Genomic DNA, 21,430 nt, shown 5'->3' with positions numbered 1-21,430 from the left:
ATCCAAGCAGAGGAAAAAAAAAAAAAGCCACAAGCCCCCAACACTAGTACCTGCAAACCCACTTTTGGAACTCTAGGCTAAGCTCAAGAACTTTGTATATCTTTAGACTGGAATTTCAAATCCACCACCTCACCTCAGGGCTGTACCCTAGGAACCGCCCAGTGGTACCTCCCGACGCCAGGTGGCTGCAGATATATAAATTCCTAAATATATTGGGGATCCACCCAAACTACATAGCCTGGAACATCAATCTTAATATCATTCTCTCTATCTCTCCTGATATATTTTGTATGGTTATGGAATGATTGAAGCTTGCTATTCCTTCTTGGATCAGTTTTGCCAAGATGTTCTCCCAGCAGGAGCCGCCACAGCCCCCGTGCATGGATGCGCAAGACGGTGCAGGTGACCGGGAAAACCAGGACAAAGGAAAAGTATCGTGTGGTTTACACAGATCATCAAAGGCTGGAGCTGGAGAAGGATTTCCACTGCAACAGATACATCACCATCCGGAGGAAATCAGAGCTGGCAGTTAACCTGGGCCTTTCTGAGAGACAGGTGAAAATCTGGTTTCGGAATCGCAGAGCCAAGGAGAGAAAGATGATCAAAAAGAAAATCTCCCAGTTTGAGAATAGTGGAGATTCTATGCAAAGTGACTCTGGTTCCATCAGCCCTGGGGAACTGTCTAACACTTTTTTTGCCACTCCACCTGTTGTCCGTGGATTTCAACCTATCGAGATACAGCAGGTAATAGTCTCTGAATGAAGGAAAAGCAGAAAAAGGCAAAGTGCCCTTCTTTTAGCAGTGTCTCTTTGATCTCTAAGATGTCAGCAGGCAAATTGGAACAGGATGTAATACCTTGTAAGGCAGTATTCCAGACGAGTGGTTGTGAAATGGGTTGGAAGTATTTCAGAGGATTCTTACTTTCGGACTCTATCTCTAGAAAGCTCCTGTTGCATATTCTGGTATAAGTCAGCAACTCAGCAAGCTTAGTGATGAGCTATATTGATTAAAAGCTACAACTATAAGGTCTTGCAACTCTGTTCACAATTTCAGAAACTTGCTTATGAACAGATTGTAATAGTTTTGCCTGGAGGCACATTTGTGTATGTGTGCTTGCATTTCTTATTTGATGCTGAGTGTGTTCTTTTATGGTATTTTTAGGGGGGTAGGAGTAAGATAAGCACAAATTTCTCTATCTCTAGATATCTTTTAAAGTGTATATTTCAAAAAACTAACAGCTTTCTTAGTAAGATAACTTTAAAAAAATCATCAAGAAGTGATTATCAATCGATTATTCCTAGCTAATAAAAAGAGTAAAATTTAAAAAAGATCATTTTGTTCCTCCCCCCAAAATTGATTGGAATAAAATGGTCTATAAGAAGCCTCTTGGGCTGAAGAGAGAGCTCAGTGATTAAAGGCACTTGTTTGTAAAGCCTGAAAGCCAGGGCTGGAGAGATAGCTCAGCGGTTAAGCACTTGCCTGTGAAGCCTAAGGACCCCGGTTCGAGGCTCGGTTCCCCAGGTCCCACGTTAGCCAGATGCACAAGGGGGCACACGCGTCTGGAGTTCGTTTGCAGAGGCTGGAAGCCCTGGCGCGCCCATTCTCTCGCTCACTCTATCTGCCTCTCTCTCTCTTTGTCACTCTCAAATAAATAAATAAAAATGAACAACAACAACAACAAAAGCCTGAAAGCCAGGGTGGACTCTTGTTCTATTCCCCAGTATCCACGTAGAGCCAGATGCACAGAGTGGTGCATTTGTTCTTTTGGAGTGGCAAAAGAAACTTGGCATACCCGTTCATATTCTCTCTTTTCCACTTGCAAATGAATAAACAAAATATTTTTTTCGAAAAAATAAAATGGCTGGGGATGCAGCAGGATTGAAAGTTTAAGGCCAATCTAGGCTACATATTAAGATCCTGTCTCAAACCAGACTTTGTAGAATTGCATATTTTTAGTTGGTATTTAGTGATGGCATGTGTGATCGTGGCATATGCACCAGGCATCTTCGACATTATTTGGACATTCAAAATAACCTTTTTGAATTGAGTAGTATGGAGACCATTTTCCAGGTAAGGAATTGTGTTTCAGACCCATCAATCAGCCTGAAATCCGAACCTAGTGGGGTTTAAATCTGTGGATTCCAGATCCAATGATTCTATTCCTTAACCTGTCATCCACTGTTTTTGTTTTGTTTTGTTTTGTTTGTTTGTTTTTTTGTCCTGGGGGAATATTGACAATAAAGACTGCTGTACTGAGATCTAGGGCAAAAATGAGGAAAAAGTTATTGGAAATTGAGAGAAAGGTCACTCTTGTTGCAAAGTGACAAAGAACTTGGATGAATCACATCCATGTCCTAGGACTTTGGGAAAGAGAACTTAAGAGTAGTGAAGTAGAATGTCTCCCGGGAGAAATCTCTGAGATGCTATATTCAGGGTGCTGTATGGCTTCTCTTAATGGCAAAATAGAAGATAAAGGATGATTTAAAGGTATAATTTATAATTAAAAGGGAAGCTGACATAAAGATTGAGAAAATTCTCAGCCGTACTGTGTAAAGAATAAAGAATTAAATCATTAGAAGAATAAAACCAAGTGTATGCATGGATGAGAAGAATGTGCTACATTCTTTTAGAAATGCTCTCACAAGCTTCCCACCTCAGAGTGCCTATAGATGTATATTGTGCAACAGAGAATATGTGCTTGTAAAATAGAATCTGGAGAGATTGCTTAATGGTTCATGTACCTGCCTGTAATGACCAAGAACCCAGGTTTGATTCCATAGTACTCACATAAACCAGATGCACAACATAGAAAATGCATGTGGAGTTTGTTTGCAGTGGCTGGAGGCCCTGGCCCTTTCTCTCTCCCAAATAAATAATTTATTATAATACAGAATCTGGCCATGATATATGAAAGGTACATAATAGGCCAACTTCCCTTTGTGGTCTGGAACAACGTGCCACACTCTCTCTCTTTTCTTTCTCCTTTTTTATGTTGGTGGGGGGGGGTTGGAGTAGGGTTCTGTTCTATTCCAGGCTGACCTGGCTTTCATTATATGGTCTCATGCTGGCCTCAAACTCACAGTGATCCTCCCATCTAGGCTGTGCAAATGCTGGGATTAAAGGCATGCACCACCATTCATTTTCCATAACTGTTAGAAATGTTCCAGTGATGGAGCTTCTTTCATCATAATCCATTTATACTGTCATGGGTTAATACTGATTGTCAGCTTGGCTGGATCTAGAATGACCTAGGAAACAGACCTCAGGATATTGCTATGAGAATTTCTAAATTAGGTTAATTGTGTTGGGAAGACTCACCCTAAAAGTGTTCAGTAGTATTCATTGTATCCTGGAGAAGGGAATTTGGCTTGAGATTTATAGGCAGTTAACTTGAAGCATCATAATTGAGACAATTACTTAAGTAAAAATCTTGACTAAATCTATTAGATTACAAATATCAATAGAAAAGAACCTTGTCACTGTTGAACTAAAACAGTCTTACTCTAATATAATCATTGATAGTCTTTATTGAAAAAGAATACATTGTTGGGTAAGCAATACTCTTGGCTAAATCTTGGATCACAATTGATCTGATGTATGTTAGAGACACTTTAACATAAAGCAATTTTGTGTTTTTACCCATGGCTGTTAGAATATATAAATCTTAGGCAGGCTATACCAACATATAATCATTTGTCAGGAGCAGGTAGCTCCAGGGGAATTTGTGGAAGGGTGAGCCCAGCTGGAAGAAGGCACATGGAGTATACATTCACAGACACCAGTTGCAATGCAAAGCAGAGCAGAGCAGAGCTGAGTTCTTTATTCCAGTAACAGGATGCTTATATATGGAGTGTCCTCACAGTCTCACTCTATATGGTGATCTCATCTGCATGAATGTTGCTGATTCATAGTTATATGATAAGCTTTGTTCATTTTGTGTGCTTAGCCAAAAATTAATCCTATTAAAGCTGTATGCCCTTAGATTGGGCATGGTGCTACATGCCTTTAATCCCAGCACTTGGGATCCAGATGTAAGAGGATTGCTGTGAATTTGAGGCCACCCTGAGACTACATAGTAATTCCAGGTCAGCCTGAGCTAGAGTGAGACCCTAACTTGGAATAACAACAACAACAACAACAAAAGTTGTATGCCCTTACACCATTAAACCATGATGAACTGAACATCAGTGTGCTGAAATTTTAACCTTGACATCAAGTAGACATATATTATGCTTAAAACCCTTGTTAAGTTTTGAATAAAAGAACCATTTTAGTCTATGAGTTGTTTAACTAGAATAGTGGTTACCTCACAGGCAGATTATACCATCTGAAACAAAATGGAGGAGGAAAAATTTTTTTTAAAAGTCTAGGATGTGCCTGATTCTGTCCCACATCTTCTAGGAAGGGTGGGCATGTGTCCAGGTTTGGAGTTGGAGAAAGTCCTTAGAGTTTTGTCCCTCTACCTCCTGCCTACAGGAGCCAGAGGTTGAATGCCCTGTCCCCCCATCTAGGGGACACATAGTACAGTCCATATGTCTCCTGGAGCAAGGTATATCTGAGTAAGGGATCCTGTGCTTATCCTTGCTCAGCCATCTATCATACTCAGGTTCCTCCCAGACCTCCCCCGCCATAGCAGCAGAAGACACATAACAAGGTTTATGTGTCTCAAAAGTGAAACGGACACAAGTAGGGATTTGTACAGCTCACCCTTAACTCTGTGATCTTCCTGCTCCTAAGTTTTCCCTGACTGGTAAGGGGGGGGGGGTATGTTTATTGATATTTTTCTGGGACCTCATTCCCATCTCCCACCTTTAGGAGCCTTGGAGTAGAATACCCTCTTAAAAATCCCAGAAATTCCTTCTTAATTTCTTAAATATCACTATAGTTGTTTGGTTTTAATTGGGTTAGTATTTCATATTAAATCTTTTCCTTTCTTTTACATATAATCTATCCATATTTAAAATGGGTTTCCTATAGATAGACTATTATTAACTATGATTTTTAAAATATATTTATTTATTTAATTTATTTGAGAGAGAGAAAGGGGAGAGAGAGAGAAAGAGAGAGAGAGGGAGGGAGGGAGGGAGAGAATGGGCATGCCAGGGCCTTCATTCTCTGTAAACAAACTCCAGATGCCTGTGCTACATTATGCATCTGGCTTACATGGGTCCTGGGGAATTGAACCTGGGTTCTTTGGCTTTTCGGGCAAGTGTCTTAACCACTAAGCCATCTCTCCAGCCCTAAGTATGATTTTTTAATATACTAAACAAACTGGTGTTTAGTTTATATGCTTATATGATGTACATTTAATGTAGTCACTGATATAGATCTAGTTTCTTATTAACTCTGTCTCCGTAAATGCCATTTACTACAGCAAGAAATTGAAGAAAAAAAGTTATTACATCCTTTACAGATATACAAAAAGTTTTGACAAAATTCATCATCCATTTGTAATCGAAATTTCCCAGAAACCTAGGAATTATGTAAACTTCTTCAGTTTAGGCAATCTATGAAAACTCTGTCAGGTGCAGTGGTGCAAGCCTATAATCCCATCATTTGGGAGGCAGAGGAGGGAAGTAGACCAGAAGTTCAAGATCAGCCAGAGCTAAACAATGAGACAAAACAAAACCAAACAAAACAAAAAGGAGAAAATAAAACTACAGAAGATATACTTCTGTTAAGTCTAGGATTTATTTTATTATATTTTCCTGTAAAAGGGGAACAAGGCAGATTATAAATAGAACTATTAAATATAATATCAAAGTTTTAGCTATCCCATAATGCATGAAAGAAAAGAGAAAATTCAGGCAGATTAGGATTATAAAGTAAAACTGTCTCTATTTGCGGATTCCATAATTGGTATACAATCACGGTGGGGTGGCGGTAGCTCATGCTGTAATCCCAGCAGTTGGAGGCGAAAACAGGAGGATGAATATATGGGATACAACGTGAGTTCTAGGCCAGCCTGTATTTAAGTAAAAGAAAGAAAGAAAGAAAGAAAGAAAGAAAGAAAGAAAGAAAGAAAGAAAGAAAGAAAGAAAGAAAGAAAGAAAGAAAGAAAGAAAGAAAGAAAGGGAAGAAAAGAAAAAAGATCTCTAGGAGTTTATAAAAACATTCCAGGATCAGTAAGTGAGACTAATAAAATCTCAGGATGCAAAGTCACAATGCAAAAGAAAACCATATTCTAGCCATGACAATTGTACTTTGAAAGATAATTAATGTTTTGCAATAGCAAAATAACATGAATAATAGAGACTAAATATAAAGTAATAAATACAAAGTCAGAATGGTCAAAAATAGTGAGTAAAGACAATAAACACCAAAATTCATGGAGTGCTAAACAGAGTACATGAATTGAAGGCTCAATATCACTATAAAGTTTATTCTCCTAAATTGATGTTTTAGAATATTTATTTATTTATTTATTTGCACACAGAGAGAAATATAGACAGAGACATATAGAGAGAATGAACACACCAGGACCTCCAGCTGCTGCAAAAGATCTGCAGATGCATGTGCCACTTTGCACATCTGGCTTTATGTGGGTACTGAGGAATCAAACCTGGATTGTTAGGCTTTGCAGACAAGTGCCATAACACTGAGCAATCTCTTCAGCCCCCAAATTGATTACTTATTTGTTTGTTTATTTATTTGCAAGGAGAGAGAGAGAGAGAATGGGTACACTAGGGTTTTAACCACTGCAAACAAACTCCAGACATATGTTCCACCTTGTGTATCTGGCTTATACAATAAAACATAATAATTCCCTCCTCTTCTCCACTTTCCTCTTCACAACTCCACTCCCCATCATACACCCTTCCTCTATCTGTTACTCTTTCTTTTATTTTGATGTCATCATGTTTTCCTCCTATTATGAGGGTCTTATGAAGGTAGTGCTAGACACTTTGAGGTCATGGATATTTAATGAATTGAATAGGGAATTGAACTTGGATCCTTTGGCTTTTTTGCCATGCACCTTAACCACTAAGCCACATCGACAAACCAGGATTTTAAAATCTTATTAATTAGCATACAAAGACCAGGTTTCATTAAGGTATTTCCAGACATAATTGTTTTTGTTACTTTTCCTCCATCTTTCATCTCCTAGCTTCCTTATATGCTTCTACCCCACCCCATAACTTCCTGTCTGTTTATATTTCATATGTATCCCATTGAATTTCCCCTAAATTGACATATATATCAAAGGAATGTATGCTATTGAATTGCATGCTTAAAAATGCTAAAATGCAGATTTTTATGTTGTAAAATTTTACCTCAATAAAAGAGTGAAAAATTCCAATAAACCCTCAGGAATAATTTGACAGGATCATTTCAAATTTGTCTGGAAAAGTAAGGAAATTTGAATCATCAGAATATTTTGAAATAAAAAAAAGCAATAGAATTGGAGGACTCATGCTACCTGATTCATAGGCTTATTCTACAGCTTTAATCAAGACAACTTGGCATTGGTGAAAGAATCGACATGTAGAGAAATGCAACATAATTAGAGAGTTGTTACCCATATTCACACATGATAAATTGATTTTCATAAAGGGAAAATTGTTTCTGCAATTTAATTGAGAAACAACAGTCCTTTCAACAGATGGTACTGCTATAGGTGGACATCGTGGTGTTTAATCATGATTGTCTATCTCATTAGAATTAGAATCACCATGTAAATAAACTTCTGAGCATGTCTGTCAGCAAGTTGCTAAATTGGGTTAACTGAGGTGGGAAGACCCATGCTAGTGTGGTCAGTACCATTCCATGGGTGAGAGTCCTGGACTGAATTAAATAGAGAAAGTAAACTGAGCATCAGCATTCATCTCTCTGCTTCTGGCCTGTGGATGCAATGTGACCAAAGGCATCAATTCTTGCTGCCATGAGTTCTCCACCATAGTGTGCCTTGGAATTGTGAGACAAAGTAGATCCTCCTTGGTGGTGACCACTGGAATGACCAAAAGACACCATGCTGCTGTGAAGTTATAGAGGAGTAGTCTGCACTGAAATATCTCTATCATATCTTCAAAGGCTGAGGATCCATTGCCACAGAGGTGGGAGAAAGAATTTAAGAGCCAAAGGAAGGGAAGGCCTGCTTAAAATGCAATAGTTCAGACAGACAATTGGCTTAAATATCCATGACCTCAAAGTGTCTAGCACTACCTTCATAAGACCCTCATAATAGGAGGAAAACATGATGACATCAAAATAAAAGAAAGAGTAACAGATAGAGGAAGGGTATATGATGGGGAGTGGAGTTGTGAAGAGGAAAGTGGAGAAGAGGAGGGAATTATTATGTTTTATTGTCTGTAATTATGGAAGTTGTCAACAAAAAAGTTAAAAAATATAGATTCTCCCTTTCTTAAGTATCTTTTGTTATGTATTTTGTCACAGCAAGGAGAAAAGCCATGAATACAGGTCACCTAAAGGAAAAGATGATGATTCATTCCTCTGTCAATCAGCTTTCTGTTTCCTAACAATAACCCGAGAGAGTCAATTTATAAACTTAAATGGTTTATTTGGGGTCATAGTTTTAAAACTTTTCACCTATGATTGGTTGGCCTTCTTGCATTGACAAGAGTACATGATAGAGCAAAACCTCTCAACTCACAGCCAGGAGATGAGAGAAAGAAAAAGGAAAGGACTGGGGTGCTATAATCCTTTCAGGGTATGCCCCTAGGCCTCACCAATTAAAGCTTCAAATACTCTCTGTATTTTATTTTTCCCATCATTTTGACCAACTACCTGACAAACAGAAAAAAAAAGAAAGAAAAGAAAGAAAGGGAGGAAGGGTTGATTTTGGTTAACAGTTTGAGAGATACAGTATACCTTGGTGGGGAAGACAGGGTTGCAGGAACAGCTTACAGCTGTCGCAGAGAGAGTATGAGGTCACTGGTTACATCATGCCACCAGTCAGGCACAGAGAGCTTGGACAGGAAATAAAATTGACTATCAATCTCAAAATTCCATTTCCTACAATCCACTTCTTCAATGTGGGCCTCACCTCCTAACAACACATTACCTTCCAAAATAGAGTCACCAGTTGAGGACCAGGTGTTAAAACACCAGTGTGCGAAGCAGCACTTGGGAGGCAGAGGTAGTTTGAAGCCATCCTAGGACTACTGAGTGATCTCAAGTTCAGCCTGGGCTACAGAGAGATCCTACCTAGAAACAAACAAACAAACAAATCCCCACATGAGCCTGTTGAGGACATATTACATTTTAAACCATAACACCCCCAAAAGCACAATATTGGGAGTAAACCTTTAACATACAATAAATAAGATCAAATCTATAAAAATATCCTAAAAGTTATATAAAATTTAAACTGCATAACAGATCTGCTTGAAAGAAAAATGAATAATGTGACTCAAAGACAGGCACAGCTTATTCAGTAGAGCCTCAAAACCTGATAACTTCCTAATTAGAGTAATATCAGGATACTTTTTCTTAAAGTTATAGGAGGGGTTTATTTAAACATCCAAGTACTACAGAGTGTTACACAGCTTTCAGTTATTGCCTCACAAATGATTAACCAATATGCTAGGGTTCCAACAACATGGTATGTCAGGTGGTTTCCAGTGACCAGCTCAGTCCTACTCTCCTGATCTTTGGAACTTTTTGTTTTTTGGGGTGTTACAAGACACATTTTACTAAGATAAGCTGTATTATTGGTGGGAGCTGTACTACTCCGAAATAGCAATTTTTTAAAGGATGGCTTTCTATATGCCTATGAAAGGTACTCATGGTATCCTGGGCCAGGACACTCCTTGTTATGGGCACCTTCCTTGAAGCCTTGGGGGAAGCTTAGCAATATTCCTGTGTGCCACTCACTAGACACAAGTGGCACTTCTCCCAAGTTGTGACAGGCCAAAATAGCTCCAGATGTAATGTCAGGATTCTTTTAGGCCAAGGAAACACTGAATATATATAAAAACTTTGTAGTTCTGGTGCATATATCATTTAGAACTTTTTAAATTTTATCTTGGTATTTTTCATCTTTAACTAAAACTTGCCATTGGAGGTTGTTCTGCTTTTGTGCCCCTTGCTCAGGATCATTAATGTAATTTAATTTCAGTAACATCTTAACAATCATCATGGCTTGGTGGTTACTCACAGAGAAGATAGGAAAAGAAAGCAAGGGTGGGGAGATGGCTTAGAGGTTAAGGTGCTTGCCTGTGAAGCCTAAGGATGCAGGCTCCATTTTCCGGGTCTGACGTAAGCCAGATGCACATGGTGGTGTGGTGGTGCATGCATCTGGAGATTGTTTCCAGCGGCAAGCGGTCCTGATGCACCTCTTCTTTCTCTCCCTCTCTCTGTCTCAAATGAATACTTTGAAGGCGTGGCAAGGAGTTGGGAGAGGACTCAGTGAGCACCGTACTCATGTAACAAGTGTGAGGACATGAGGAATTCCTCAGTGCCATGCAAAAATTCTGGGGGGGGGGTGTGGTACATGCCTGTAATCCCTGAACAGGGCAGATAGGAAATACGTGGAGCTCACTGCCTAGCTAGTCCAGTGAGGTCTAGGCCAATGAGAGACTGTATCCCATAAAATTCTGGATGTCATTTCCAAGGATGACAACAGAGGCAGTCTTCTGACCTCCACATGTACCCATGTGTACACACATGAATATGCACACACACATACATATTTAAAAAAAGAATATAGCTGGGTGTGGTGGTACACACCTGTAATCCTAGTAATCAGGAGGCAGCGGTAGGAGGATCACCATGACTTTCAAGGCCACTCTGAGATTACATAGTGAATTTCAGGTAAGCCTGGCCTAGAGTAAAACCCTACCTCAAGAAAAGGAAAATATGAAGGTAGGGATGTAAGTTTCAGAATTTGAAGGTTATGATGTCTGCAAATTTTCCCCTTTTAAAATTCAATAAGGGAAGTTTATCTCAATGGTAGAGCATGTTCTCAGTGTAAATGTGGCCTTGAGTTGTCTTGGCACTTGACCCCAAAAGAACAAATTAAGATGAAGTGATGTTTAACTAACTTTTAAAAATCTTTTCCAACTTTCTACCTTTGGTCCTGTTGTCCTTGTTCCTACTTCCTCAGGAAACAATAGCTGCCTTTGGCATTAGTTTGTTTGTGGGTCTAAGTGTGCCTGACATGAGGCCAAGGCTCTGGGAAGCAGGGTTGATGTACTGAAGTCAAGGGAATATGTGAGAGACTTAAGTAGGATCAGTCCTTCACCTCAAATTTCTACTTTTAACTCATTTTCTACTTTTTTAATGTCCCAGAATTGGCTTTTAACTTTCCTTATTTTTAAGTAGTTTCCATCTGTGTAAGTATAGTGGTTTTCTGTGAAATGCTAAAAAAATTTGAGCTCCTTCCTACACTAGGCTTTTGGGGAATTATGATGCAGTCATTTTAGAAAAGCACTTAATTAGATAACAGCCTTTTCACTGATAAATGAACATGCATAGCAAGACTTTCTGGATGATCCCAGAGGGCTTGAGTGACTAAGGGGAAAGTATCTCACAGCCCATGCTGAATTCTCTGCACTCTGAATTTTAAACAGACGCAGCAGTTGTTTGAGAGAACTCTCTTTTCTTTTTCATCTCTAGATTGTGTCTGGAGTATGCTTGCACAAAATATAGTTTATATAACTCTGTGTCAGCCAGAAGAGCTAAATATTATATAAACTGGCACAATATTCTCTTAGGATAGGGACTGTTACTGCTCCAAGATAATGTGGACAGAAGCTTTCTTTCTTTCTTTCTTTTTTTTGGTTTTTCGAGGTAGGGTCTCACTCTGGTCCAGGCTGACCTGGAATTAACTCTGTCATCTCAGGGTGGCCTTGAACTCATGACAATCTTCCTACCTCTGCCTCCCAAGTGCTGGGATTAAAGGCGTGCGCCACCACGCCCAGCTAAGAAGCTTTCATTTGTTATGACTTCTAATATCATCCCTAATTTTTGTTGTTTCCCTAATTTGACCTAAATGTAACATGTGAGTGGCATGGCAAGGCTTTTCAAAGAAGGTTATGGTGAGGTTTCATTTCTTGCTACTTACTCTTGCAAAATCACTTTTTCATTCACAGAAATATGTCTAAATAAAGTGTGCCTTTAAGAAGTCTATATGAGAGAAGAAATCCTTGTCAATGAAACTAGCTCCTAGCTTACTTTCCTGCAAGACTGCTGACATGCACCTAGTGAGGTTTCTATTGTATGTATGAGCTGAATGGAATAATGTTTTTTAAAAGATTTATTTGGTGTGGGTTGATATTTGAATGGAAAGCATAACGTGGAATCCTTGGCTCTGACCTGTTAATTGGCTTTCTGCTTTGACATATGTGTGTATGTGTGTGGGCTTCAATAAAGCTTTAGTGTTTGTGAAATTTTAAAAAAAGATGAAGTGAAAGCTCTAGTAAAACTACTAAATTATCAAAGGATACCTGTTTTAGAATTATGAATTAGCAAAAATCACACAACAAATTGAAAACTGTTTTTTCATAAAATTATTGTTAACTTGTAGAATGAATGACACCCATAACCTTTTAACCTGGGGATGTTCTGAGCCATGCTCCAAGCCCTGTCTTATAGTAGGCTGACAGTCTTGCTGGTGTCAGAGAGGCTCGTCCAATCAGAAAGACAAGAAATGTTTTACCCGTGGAGTGATGGATAAAATATGCTGATTTTCAAAAACAATCCAACGAATGTTGTTTTAGTTATGTTGTCTTGCTGGGACAAAGTGATCAATCCAAAAACAGTTGGGAGGAAATGTTTTATTTTGGCTGACAGCCTTGAGGGGAATCATGATGGGAGGAGAAAGCATGGCATGATGAGAAGATGAACATCACCTCTGCCCCAGCAGGTGGAATTTATAAGCAGCAGAGTGAGCCAATCTCTGGCCAGGGGAAGCTGGCTAGAACACCTATAAGCCCACCCCCAACACCATACCTCCTCCAGCAGGGCTGTATCCAAAATTGCCACCAGCTGGGGACCAGGCACTCAGCATCCACAAGTTAATTGTGGTCATCTGATTGAAACTACCACAAATGTCACCATTACTCTTTGTAAGGATGAAATACCAACTCGAGCAATGACATACCAGTCATAGATTTAAAGGGTGATTTGGGGAATGAGCTAGGCATAGGAAACTTTGAAAAGCTTCAACATATTCTAGGGATCTGGAATGCTACACAGACACACAGGATTTTGTGCAGGCTCAGAAGGAATGAGAGGGCCCCCAGTTATATACTTGTCCTTGAGGAGAACTAGAGTTGCTACAACATATTGTTTAAAGCACCTAGTTTCAACCAAAACATTACAAGACATGCAAATTAACAAAAAGGTACATTCTGTATATGTAAAAAAGGTTTTTCAGGGCTGGAGAGATTGCTCAATGTTTAAAGCACTTGCCTACAAAGATTAACAACCAAGATTCAATTCCCCAGTCCCTACATGAAGCCATATTCACAAAGTGGTGCATGCATGTGGAGTTTGTTTGTAATGCCAGAAAGCCCTATTTTTCTCTCTTTCTATCTCAGATAAATAAATGAATAAAAAATTTTAAAATGCTTTCTCAGGGCTAGGGAGATGATTTAGTGGTTAAAGGTACTTACTTGCAAATCCTGTCAGTCCAGGTATAATTTCCCAGTACCCACAAAAACCACATGTATCATCTTTCTCCCATAAATAAATAAATATATTTAAAGGATTTTTTAAAAATCAGTCTGGAGACATGAGTTTCCATCATGTGTACTGGATGGTAGATTTAATAGACAGAAACTTAAAATCAGCCATCACATATGTGTTCAAGGTTCTTATAGAAATGTGTTTAAAGGATTGAAATACCTACCACAAAAAGGATGATCAATAGATATAAAACATGAGAAATAATAATACAATAAAGACATAAAAGTTATTACTAAAAGTTTAGAGATTCTAGAGATAAAAGGCAGAGTAACCAAAATAAAATTTTTACTGTCAGGGCTTAACATCCGATTTGGCATGTTCCAAAATACCCACAAAAAGGCAGAAGCACAATTTGGCACATGTGCTTGGAGTTCACTTGCCTGGCAGGAGCCCTGGTATGTCTATTCTCTCTCTACTTCTCTCTGCCTCTCTCTCCCTCTCTGCCATATAAATAAATACTAAAGATGTTGAGTCTTTAAGAGACGTAGTCCATAAGTGTTCTTTGTAGGCCACCATAAAAAGTGCCTTCCATTGTGAACAGGCTTACGGCCCTTACGAGAGGCCTTATACAGTACTTATTTCACTTGATTTATTATTTTTCTGCTGTCTGTCATGTGAGGACGACACAGTGTTTGCCTTTGTGGAAGATGCACCCTTACCAGATATCTAAACCTGCTAATCTTTTTTTTTTTTTTTTTTCCCTCTGGCTGTGATTTTAATCAATGACTCACATTTTACTGCCCCACATTACATTGTAAAAATATGAAGACATCTTCTGTCCCACTTAGAAAGTTTTGAAACCAAAGCAGTACCCCTTAAATGCCCTTTGGATTTTGATAGTTCAAATTGAAAGCCTAATAAGAAGATTTCTCTGATATGCCTGTTGCTTTCAAAGTTTCTCTGAGTTACTTTTTAAAACCTGTTATAAAAAGCTATTGATGCCTAATAGTTTTCATCATAGACATGGTCCTGATGACCTCCTTCCTTCCTTCCTTCTTTCCTCCCTTTCTTTCTTTTCCTTCCTTCCTTCCTTTCTTTCTTTTTTTTCTTCCTTCCTTCCTTTCTTTCTTTTTTCCTTCCTTCCTTCCTTCCTTCCTTCCTTCCTTCCTTCCTTCCTTCCCTTCCCTTCCCTTTCCTTCCTTCCTTCCTTCCTTCCTTCCTTCCTTCCTTCCTTCCTTCCTTCCTTCCTTCCTTCTTTCTTTCTTTCTTTCTTTCTTTCTTTTGAGGTAGGGTGTCATTCTAGCCCAGGCTGACCTGGAATTAGTTTCAGGCTGGCTTCAAACTCAAAGTGATCCTCCTATCTCTTCCTCCCAAGTGCTGGATAAAAGGCATGTGCCACCATGCATGGCTAAAAGATATTTTTAAAGTTTATTCAACAACTTTGTACAGTGTACAGACAACTCATAAATTTCCCCTTTGTCTCTCAGTTTCTCCATAGTTACATCTAGCATCAGAGTCATTCATTTGCTACAGTTGAGAAACCAATGTTAATGTATTATTCCATTAAGGTTAACTCTGTTTCACTCCTCCATGGACTCTGTCAAAAGGAATTTGTAATGTGTCTATTTTTGTAGTACCACACACAACATTTCCATTGACTTAGACATTCCCTTTACTGCTCTGGCTGTTCATGCTTCCAAGATCCAGACCCTGCCTAGATACCATTGGTCTTCTTTCTGTCCCTATAGTTTTGTTTTTTTTTTAAATTTAATTTATTAGTTTTCTTTTCAGTAAATACAGGCAGTTTGGTACCATTATTTAGGCTCATCTGTGATCTACCCCCTCCCATTAGACCCTCCTTATTATTGAAAATGGGTCGTGCATTGTGGAGTTAGCCCCCAGTTATTAGTATGATAAATGTCTCTGAAAATCATGACCCAACATGTAACTCTGACATTCTTTCCGCCCCCTCTTCCGCAAGATTTCCCTGAGCCATGTTGGGTTCATTTTTGGTCTGCTTCAGTGCTGAGGTGTTGGGGGCCTCTGAGGCTCTGGCTCTCTGATTTGGTAGGAGTTGATTTTTCTCTGCATTGATCTCCTTCCCCTTTGTGCTGGTATCCAGTTCACAGGAAAACATCACCCTTGCTTATTTCGCCAGTTGTCCTTAGTTTCAGTTGGGCCCCTTCTGAGGTATGTTGGGGCAGCTCTCTTCTTAGGATCTGCATCTATCTGGAAAAGAGAAGCAGATTCTCCAACAGAGAGTAAGTTAGCACCCAGAAAATTGAGATAACACTTACTTTTTTGATAGACAGTTTGATAGGTGTAGGCCCTCTTATACCCTGTGATTGATGGTAGCTTGATATTGTAGAGTGGGCTTGTGTTTGGGTATGGTTCTGACTTGTTTCCCAGCTCCAGCTAAGGGTCTAGTACCACTGAGTGGATCAGTTAGCCAAATCAAGAGCAATTGATTCCTCACCATGGCTGTGTGCCACTATTGCACTTGTGTGGGTATCACATCCGGTTAATTGTTGCTACTTAGGTTAAACAATGTGTTGCTTGGACAGATCTTGGTCACTTCCCCCAGTCACCTATGTAGCGCCTTCTGGCACTAGACACGCTGACTGTCTGGGGACTGACTCTCTCCTGGCTTCCAGCCATGTCATTCCATTTTACATGTCAGCTGCGTATGGAGTCTTCAGCAACAGGGTCTTACCACTGGCCTTTGGTGGGTCATCAATTACTCTGACAGAAGTCTGTCATTGTTTTGGGAAACCTTGTAGGTTTCTCTGATCAAAAGCTCATTGTGGATTGTAGGCCCAAGCTGGAAGTGGGGGTTACAGGTCAGTGTCCACTAAGAAATTGAGGAAAAAGATAACTAATATACAAGAGTTAGAGAGGAGAGAGATAGAGGGGAGAGGGGAAGAGGGAGGGAGGGAAGATGTAGGAGATTTAGGTCAGTCTTGATCCTACCCTCTCCAGTGTCTTGTGGTTCAGGTGTTTCCTGTAAGGGACTAGTGAAGGTTCAGTCATTTGGTCTGTCTTTTAGGAAGTAGAATTTTATGGTACCATTGCCGTTTGGGTCCGGATTACTGTTTTCCACCCTTTGATTCCCTCCCCGCCCTCCCATCCATCTTATTGTCTAGTCCATGAGGTACTTGTTGGGTATGTAAGGCATCTTGGGAAAATTCAGGTTAGGTGTTGCAGATGAGTGAGACTATGTGTCGATTTTTTTTCTGTGATTGGGTAAGTTCGCTGAGAATGATCTGTTCCAGGTTCAACCATTTTTCCTCAAATTTCTTTATGTCGTTTTTTCTTACTGCTGTATAGAATTCCATTGTGTAGATATACCACATCTTTGTTATCCATTCTTCTAATGATGGGCATCTGGGTTGATTCCAGCTTTTAGCTATTACGAATTGAGCTGCTACAAACATGGTTGAGCACATCTCTCTGGCTTTTGGTTTGAAGGTTTTAGGGTACATGCCCAGTAATGGTATAACTGGGTCTGTTGGTATTTCTATAGTCAGCTTTTTCAGGAGTCTCCATATTGCTTTCCAAAGTTAAACCTGCTAATCTTTCATCTTGAACTTTTCAGCCTGAAAAGCTATGAGAAAAAAAAAAAAAAATCTTGCCAGGCGTGGTGGTGCATGCCTTTAATCCCAGCACTCGTGAGGCAGAGGTAGGAGGATTGCCGTGAGTTCGAGGCCACCCTGAGACTTCATAGTGAATTCCAGGTCAGCCTGGGCTAGAGTGAGACTCTACCTCACAAAACCAAAAAAAAAAAAAAAAAAAAAAGCTTATAAAATCTAAACTCCTCAGTAATAACTATTTTGTTTAATCAGCACAAAAACAAACAAAAAAATTGTTACCAAAGAAGTAGGATGTGGCTAACCAAATGTCTAAAAGTGTGGAAATAAGGTTGGAATTGGGTAGAGGATGAAACAGTAAAACAGGGTTTGAATGCTTATAATTCCCAAATTTATGTTGAATTTTAATTGCCTTTGTTACAAGATTAATGGATGTGGCCATTAAGAGCTGATTGGCTCAGGAGGTTGGGGTCCAAGGATCACTGTGACTTCAAAGCCAGACTGGGCTGCAGAGTGAATTTCAGCTTGGCCCAGGCTGGATTGACACTTTGCCTCAAAAAAAGTTCAGAGGGGCTGGAGAGATGGCTTAGCGGTTAAGCGCTTGCCTATGAAGCCTAAAGACCCCGGTTCGAGGCTCAGTTCCCCAGGTCCCACGTTAGCCAGATGCACAAGGGGGCGCACGTGTCTGGAGTTCATTTGCAGAGGCTGGAAGCCCTGGCGCGCCCATTCTCTCTCTCTCCCTCTATCTGTCTTTCTCTCTGTGTCTGTCGCTCTCAAATAAATAAATAAATAAATAAATAAAAAAGTTCAGAGGTTAGTGGGGATAGGGTGGTAGAGGAGAGAAGGTAGAGAGGACAAGGTTTAACAAAAATGAAAGACATGAAAAAGCCATACGTAAATCTGCTTGTTAGCTAATTTTAAAACTATAATTTAAAAAATATTTTTATTGATTTATTTGTAAGCAGGTAGACAGGAGACAGACAGAATATGTAAACAGAGCCTCTAGCCACTGCAAATGAACTCCAGATGTATGAGCCACTTTGTGCATCTGGCTTTACATGGGCACTGGAGGATCAAACCTGGGTCATTTGGCTTTAAAGTGCCTTAACCAAAGATCCATCTCTCTAGTCCTAAAATTATAACTTTAAAACAGTTTGGCCACACATGGTGGTGCATGCCTTTAATCTCAGCACTTGAAAAGCAGAGGTAGGAGGATCGCCATGGGTTCAAGGTCATCCTGACACAACATAGTGAATTCCAGGTCAGCATGGGCTAGTGTGAGACCCTACCTCATAAAAGCAAAACAAAACAAAAGTTTTCACAGAAGTATCCCGTGTTCTAGGTAAATAATGCTGCTCCAAGTAGTTACAGGTTATTATATAAAAATTCCAATGCAAGAGGTAAGAAAGCTCTCAATGGGTTGTTGGTCACAGTGATCCCTTAGGTTCCCAAAATAACACAGGCTATTGCCAGGGCTTTTGGCTACCCAAAAGAGCTCGAGGGTGAGATCCAATTCCTGCAAACACCACATTGGTCAATTCTAGGACACAGAGAAATCAAGCTAGAAGTGAGCTAGAAGCATCCTCCTTGCTGGCTGTCATAGTTCTAGAAGGACATCAGGCTCTGGGGGAAAGAAGTTATCCACAGAAGTACCCAGCAGTGGGCACTGAAAATTACACAATCAATCAAGCCGGCAAGATGTGCCCACTGATGACTGTTATGGAGGTAGATAATTGCTTTCTTATTGGATCTGAGGCACTCTTCACAGCAGGAAATTCATGCCTGGTACTGCTAACTTAGTCAAAACATTATGGATGTTGCTGGATATGGTGACTCATGCCTTTAATCCCAGCAATATGGTGACCGACATAAGAGTATCACAGTGAGTTGAAGGCCACCTTTGGCTAGGCTGATACCCTTCCCCAGAAATAATATGTCCAGGATCTGGCAAAATGGCACAGCACTTAAAAGCACTAGATTGCACACTCTACCAGACCACTGTTTAATTTCCAAGCCATCCATGTAAACTGGATGTAAAAATTGGCACATGTGTCTAGTGTCCATTTGGACCTTGAAGAGGCCCTGGTGTGCCCATACACACACAGGTGATAGATGATAGATCACACATAGCTAACCAGCTAGGTAGATAGAAGATGATAGATAGATAGATAGATAGATAGATAGATAGATAGATAGATAGATGTTGATAGATAGGCTGACTGACAGACAGACAGAGAGACAGAGAGATAGATAATTTTTTATGTCCATGGCTGCGAACATCGTAGGCCCTAGGAGAAAGCTTTTACTCTTGTTTGTGCCCATCAAATTGACCTCTAGATATTTATGCTCATGCCATAGATTATTACACTTACTTTTGGTTAGAAACTTCTTTTTGCAGTCAGCACTCAGTGCTAGAAATACTTAAAACATCAAAACACTGACAATAAGTGACTGCTGAGTGCTCATCAGTAAAAGAGGTACCTAGGACTTGCCCTAAAGATTATGGAATGTGGTCCCCCAGGCGCAATCGCCGGGCCTCGTGGCGCGTCTGCTTGGCTGGCTCCAGGGCACTCCTGGGTGGGGCTCGAGCCCATGGGGCTGCTCTGGGAGCTGGAGGCCGAGCGGCCCTCGTGGCGCCTGCTGAAGCGGGAAGTGCGCACGCCCTTCGCCATGGAGCTGGAGGCGCTGGACTGCCACGAGCCTGACGCCGGGCGGCTGCTGGCGCGGGCGGTGCTCGAGTGTCGCTTCCTGTCGCCCGGGGTGCGGCGGGTGCCGGTGCGCGCGGGCCGGGTGCGCGCCACCCTCTTCCTGTCGCCAGAACCTGGGCCCTTTCCTGGGATCGTGGACCTTTTCGGAGTTGGAGGTGGTCTTCTGGAGTATCGGGCTAGTCTGCTGGCTGGGTCTTCGTTGTGCTGGCTCTGGCTTATTACAACTATGAGGACCTCCCCAAAACTGTGGAGGCTGTGCATCTGGAGTTTGAAGAAGCTGTGAGCTACCTGCTTAACCACCCTGCGGTAAAAGACCCAGGACTTGGGGTGCTTGGATTTTCCAAAGGAGGAGAAATGGCCCCTGCTATGACTACTTTTCCTGAAGGGCATCACAGCTGCTGTCATAATCAATGGATCTGTGGCTGCTGTCAGGGGAACCATGTATTACAAGGATGAGAGTGTTCCCCTGTGACTTTCATGAAAGATCGACTCAAAATGACCGAAGATGGCTTCATAGATATTGTGGATGCTCTGAAAAGCCCATTAGAAGAAACGAAGAACTTCATTCCCGTGGAAAGGTCCAGCACCACCTTCCTGTTCCTTGTAGGGCAGGATGACCACAACTGGAAGAGAGAGTTCTATGCCAACGAGGCCTCCAAGCGCCTGCAGGCCCACGGGAAGGAAAAGCCCCAGATCATCTGCTACCCGGGAGCAGGGCACTACATTGAGCCCCCTTACTTCCCCTTGTGCAGAGCTGGCATGCACATGTTGGTGGGAGGTAATATCCTCTTTGGAGGGGAGCCTGTGGCTCATGCTTCAGCCCAGGTGGATGCGTGGAAGCAAATCCAGAGCTTCTTCCACAAACACTTGGGTGGTGAGAGTTGAGGATGAGGTGCTGAGTTAAAAATACAACCTATTAGCCGGACGTGGTGGCTCACGCCTTTAATCCCAGCACTTGTAAGGCAAAGGTGGGAGAATCACCATGAGTTCGAGGCTGCCCTGAGACTACATAGTGAGTTCCAGGTTAGCCTGGGCTAGAGTGAGACCCTACCTCAAAAAAATACAACCTATTATCTGAAGGTTTGTGGGAAAAGGCTCAAATATATTCTAAGAATGTCAGGTCAAATTAGTTTATCTGAACATGTTATAGTTGCATTTAGATTTTTCTATAAATATTTTTTATTATTAAAAATCCTTGCTAGTGCACATGCTGGGGCTGTAGCTCAGTGCAAACGTGCTCATCTAGCATGCTTAAGATCCTGGGTTTTAAGCCAGGCATGGCAGTGCACGCCTTTAATACCAGCACTCGGGAGGCAGAAGTAGGAGGATGGCAATGAGTTCAAGGCCACCCTGAGACTACATAGTGAATTCCAGGGCAGCCTGGGCTAGAGTGAGACCCTACCTCGAAAAACCAAAATAAATAAATAAATAAATAAAGCAAAACAATAAAAACTTAGTTAACCTTTGTGTTAAGATAACTAAGACATATGCTTGATTACATGCATGTAAATTAAAAATCACTGAGTCATTTAAGTTAAAATAACA

General features: G+C 40.6%; 1 pseudogene; it reads left to right on the top strand.

Moving 5' to 3' along the window:
- Nucleotides 1–19,679: 19,679 nt before the first annotated feature.
- On the top strand, nucleotides 19,680–20,792 carry LOC123456526 (annotated as a pseudogene).
- The last annotated feature ends 638 nt before the right edge of the window (nucleotides 20,793–21,430 follow it).

The sequence above is a fragment of the Jaculus jaculus genome, chromosome X (assembly GCF_020740685.1).
Source record: "Jaculus jaculus isolate mJacJac1 chromosome X, mJacJac1.mat.Y.cur, whole genome shotgun sequence".
In the NCBI taxonomy this organism is placed as follows: Eukaryota; Metazoa; Chordata; class Mammalia; order Rodentia; family Dipodidae; genus Jaculus; species Jaculus jaculus.
Note: the sequence above shows the minus strand (reverse complement) of the source record. Positions and strands in the feature narration are given on the sequence as shown.